General features: G+C 49.8%; 1 pseudogene across 1 annotated transcript; it reads right to left on the bottom strand.

The window, feature by feature from the left end:
- Nucleotides 1-219: 219 nt before the first annotated feature.
- Nucleotides 220-671, bottom strand: LOC113887345 (annotated as a pseudogene). Its single transcript, XR_003509712.1, has one exon. The product of XR_003509712.1 is annotated as an uncharacterized protein C11orf98 homolog pseudogene (transcript).
- Nucleotides 672-4956: the final 4285 nt, after the last annotated feature.

Raw genomic sequence — 4956 nt, 5'->3', positions numbered from 1 at the left:
TCTCTTAAATTTTTTTTTTTTTTTGAGAACGAGGGGGCTTTATTACAAATGCAGTTGACTGCTTAGGACTCCCTCTCCAATTTTTCTTTTCTACTCTCTTTTTCTCAATACATCCCTCCAGGGCAGGTCAGTAGGCCATTAGGGAAGAGGTATACGGGGAAAATTAAAAGGAGCAATGCTTTCTCCAAAATCATCTGAAATAACCATCGAGTCCTCTTGGCTCCAGCTTGAGAATCTTCTGGTGGAAAGGGTGTGAGATTCAAATTTAGCTCTTATCTTCAAGGTCCTCCATATCTACATCCTGGGGGGCTTTTGTCTTCTTTTTTGATCTGGGCTGTGGGTCACTAGTCCTGGTTGGCTTGGGAGGGGCTTCCACTTCCATGGCTGCTTTCTCTTTCTGGGCAAGTCGGATCTGCTGGAGGAGTTTCCTGCACATCTTCCCAGACAGAGTAATGTTGGCACGTGCACTGGACGCCCGCTTCTTGAGGTGGTGCCGCGTAATCAGTCCTTCGTCTATCACAGCTCCGACCACCCAATGCTTCAGTCGCCACTCCCGGTTCAACACTTGTCGTCGCTTGAACAGCTTCTTCTTCAGCTCCGTTCGCGGCCCATTGATCTTTCCACTTGGAGCACCCATAGCTGCGCCGCTAGGCTGGCTCTGGGTCCACGTTTCCGTTCTACTCTCTTAAATTTTTAAGTGTACCATACATTATCACATTTTCCCATTTCATCCCCACAGTCTCTGAGAAGGTACTTATATTGTTTCCATTTTAAAATGAGAGAACGGAAGCTAGGTTCATAGAGATTAACCAAGTTGTCAAGGTCACTTGTCAAGGAAATGAAAAAAGCAGGATTTAAACCAAGCAAAGGACTCCAGAACCCATTCCCTTAAAAAGGGAAAAAAGTTCTGGTTCTCACTGTTTGACAGATGAGAAAACAGGTTCAACCAGGATCACACGGCTGGTGAGTTGGGACTTAGCTCACGTTCTTCACACCATCCTGCTTCCCCAGGGCCTGCCCGCCCTGGCCTTTACCTTTGACCCCTGACACTTGCTCCTGGGGCTCCTGGGCAGCAGGGGGCCCTAGTGCCTGGCCAAGACCCCCTCACAAGGCTTTCACCCTACCTAGGGCAGCTCACACCCCTTTCCTCCCTTTCGCGCAAGACCCAGGGCTTTGCCTCATCTCCCCACAACTTAACTGCCTATTCCAGCCCACCATTTTGGGGTTCAGAACCCTGGCCCCAGAATCCTAGCTGCAGAGGGGGCCACAGCCCCTCACCACCTCCCTTCCTGGGCCTCAGATGCCCGGCCTGCAGAGCATCTTGCTTCAAGGGCTTCCCTCTGGATCAGGCAGGGAGACGTTCAGGGCACACAGCAGGGCTAACCCAGGGCGCTTGAGATATCATTAGGAACCAAAGATAAATAAATGTCCCCTTGGGCTCTGGTCCTTGGAGAATAGAGCTTGCCAAACCCCTCCTCACCTGCCAATCGCCACTGTGGAGCGGGCCATGTGGAAAACTCCCTTTTCCTAGGAGTTAGGATTCTAGAGTTCTTGTACCAGCTGTGTGGCCTTGCTCAAGTCACCACACCTCTCTGGTCTTCAGTTATCCCTGCTGTTAACTCCCTGGCCCACCTTACTCATGAGGTTATGATGAGAGGCCCATGAGATCCGGATGTGACAGCGCCCTGTAAGCCAGGAAGCCTCACAGATGAAAACGCCATCATCTGCCCACCTTTGGAGGGAGGTAAGGAAAAGGTTTGGGCTCAACTTTTACATATAAATTGTCAAAACCAGACAGGCTTTTGAACAAGTCTCTGTGTTTTCCCAGCTATGCTCCCTGGAGCCCAGGGCTCCTCAGAAATGCCACAGGGCAAAGCAGAGTGCCAATTCACCAGAAACTGATGCTATGTTGTCAATCAACCATACTTCAATTAAGAGAAAAGCAGCCGAAGGGGTTTCCCATACAGTTGTATTGGAAGCAATTGCAGGGCCACATTCTGACTGATTGACCTGTGCAGTTGCCTGAGGCCTTGTGCTTAGAAAGGCCCCAAACTTGATGTGATATTCTGATGTCATCATCTTGAAATCTTTAAGATTTTTTTTTTTAACAAGGGGATGGTTGGATGGCATCACCGACTCAGTGGACATGACTTCGAGCAAACTCTGGGAAGAGAATGAAGGACAAGGAAGCCTGGCATGCTGCAGTCCATGAGGTCGCAGAGAGTCAGACTCAACTTAGCAACTGAACAACCCAGCCTTTCACTTTGCACAAGGCCCCACAAATGCCATAGCCAGTCCTGACTAATAGCTCCAGGACCAAATAAAAAGCAGGTTTGACCTTTTCAGTATCCAGATGGGGAAACTGCAACAGCAGTCCAGAAAAAAAGAAGGGACTTACCCAAGGTGACACTGTTCTTTGGGGTAGGAGCTCAGATGAAGCCCCCAGTACTCCTGACTCAGCTCTGAGCTAGCTCCCCTCTGACTCCCAGGGTGGGCCTCAGTTACTCCCCTTCTGGTGCTAATGAGCAAACTGAGGCACACGGAGACCTCTTTGAGGTCACAGAGCTGTGACGGCTGTAGTGATGATGGGATTGACCTCCATTTTTGACCCTTTATATCCTTTCTGGAATACAAAAGAACGTGGGTAAGATGACATACCTCTATATGTAAACAGAGACTAAACGGTTCATTTTCAAAATTATGACTTAGTCCTCTCTCACTTGCCCACCAGCTGCTCCAGCTGTTCATGGGCTAGAACCACAGAAGGGGCGGGGCTAGCCACCCTTCACCCAGCTAAACCACGTCAGCAGTGAACGTTACCAACTCACTGGGTACTTCCTCAATCAGTGATTGGACCCTCTTGGTGCCAAAAAATAGAAATATGAAAGATTCAATAACAACCGTTTCCTCTCAGTCCATCTTGTCCCTCAAGGTTCTCTCAGCAGTTAGTGGGAGGCACTCCCCAGCCCTGCTCCGCCCAGCCAACCCTTGCCCCGTCGCCGGCCCATCTCTTCACTTCCTAGTTTCTTTGTGAAACAGGAACTGAGCAAGCAGTTCAAGTGAGGTAGGCTGGTGGTTGAGAAAGTCCCAGTGGTCCATGGCAAGACCCTGAAGCTGAAAAGCTGATTTCCCTCCCATTGGTCCTGAGTAGTCCTAGGACTTCTTGCTTGTCATACCTCCTGTGTTTTAGAATTGCTTGGGCTGAAAGACCCTGCCCTTGACAAGGTGGAGACACGCAGGATATGGGCCACTAGGTCACGAAGTGGAGATTTTAGCTGGGGTCCAGATAAGATGTGCCAAGGCTGGAAGAGAAACTCTGGGTGGAGCCTGGAGGGAATTGAGATGGAGTCACCCAGCAGGGACCAAGCTTTCCAAGCACTGGACACTGAGCCAAGAGCGCTTTCTCTATACGTGTCATCTGAGTAACGCTGGTTATACTTACACACACACACACACACACAGAGGCATACACACACACACACACACACACCCCCACACTCCTTCCCTCCAACCCCCGCGCAAGGCCCACATTATCATTGTCATTCTCTTCATTAGAGCTCATGGCCCAGAGTCACTTGCCCAAGGTCACAGAGCCCAGCCTCTTCCTCTGATGGTAATTGCCACAGCTGCCTGCAGGTGTTTTTTTGTTTTTAAACCCAGACCTTATCATGAGTTCAGAGATTCAGAGATGACTGTCTTTCCCTCCCATCAGCCCCTGCTGCCAGGGGCTCCCCGGCCTTCCCAGAGCTGCGAGCTCCCCATGTGCTGTCTATATGTGCGGGGATGGTGGCTTCCTGCCCAGGCTCTTGGCTCTCTTCTGCCCTCCTCTCACTTGCACTTCTGCTGTCCTTGCCCTTGACCCCGCCTAAAATGACCATCATGAAGTGTGACAACGGCTCTGGCTACCAAGATGGACTTTACCTTGGAAATGCCCAGGTATTTCCAAGGGAGTGTGTGGTCTCCACTTGAATGTTTCTAGAGACAGGAAGATCACTATTTACCAGGGCTGAGCTAGTACCAACTGAATATCAAAAAATGTCTTCCATGAAATGAACCCAAATCTTCCATTTATCTCTTCCCCATCATTCCTGGCCACCTAGAATACTGCCCTTTCATCTATACAACAACTGTTTGAAGTTGGTTTGCTTCCCCATCCCAACCCTCTAAGCCAGGTATTACAGATGTGAATACTCCTTAGGTTGACAAGGATGCCCCGGCAGATCGCCTGCATTTAATCAACCCTAACTCTCCAGCTATTGTGTATGTGACGCCCCTCCCAGATGCCCTCCGCATCCTCTTCACCCCTGCTTTGTTTCAAGGTAGCCCTGTGGTACCCCAACCAGGATAGGGTGGCAGTTCTCTCACCTTCTTGTTCAGAAACTCGATATCAGAGGCACTTGAACCTAGGGGCGAATAGCACGGGCCTTGAACCCAGACCAAGCCTGTGTTTAAGTTAGCTCTGTTACTTCTTAGCTGTGTTGGCCTACACAGTCTGCTGAACCCCTCTGAGTCTTGGCTTCCTCCCTGGAAATGAGGATAACAGCAGTGCCTGCTTTATAGGGTTGTTGTAGAGCCCACTGCCTGCCACATAGTGTTCTTATTTTCAACTGGATGTGTGTGGGTGTCAGGGAGAGGTGAGAATCAGAATCATTTGGGAAGTTTTCCAAATTTAGATAGCGCTTATCTAAACTCTTACTCTCTCACAGCAGGCTTGTACCCATTTGCAGAGTGACGGATGCGTTCATACAAGTCTGGGTCGCATCAGCCACAGATATTCCACCCGTGATCATCTAGCTAATTAGAATCTCTTGGGATGAGGTGCAAGTCAGGGGCTGCTCTATGTGAATGCAGTCTACAGTGACCTTTGTGTCTATGGAAGCCCAGGATCTGCCCTCTGAAGGTTCTCTGAAGATCTCGCTACTTGTGGAATACTCCCCCTACCCCACAACACATACA

The sequence above is a fragment of the Bos indicus x Bos taurus genome, chromosome X (assembly GCF_003369695.1).
Source record: "Bos indicus x Bos taurus breed Angus x Brahman F1 hybrid chromosome X, Bos_hybrid_MaternalHap_v2.0, whole genome shotgun sequence".
Classification (NCBI taxonomy): domain Eukaryota; kingdom Metazoa; phylum Chordata; class Mammalia; order Artiodactyla; family Bovidae; genus Bos; species Bos indicus x Bos taurus.
The sequence above is the reverse complement of the archived record's forward strand: the minus strand, read 5'-3'. Positions and strand labels throughout refer to the sequence as shown.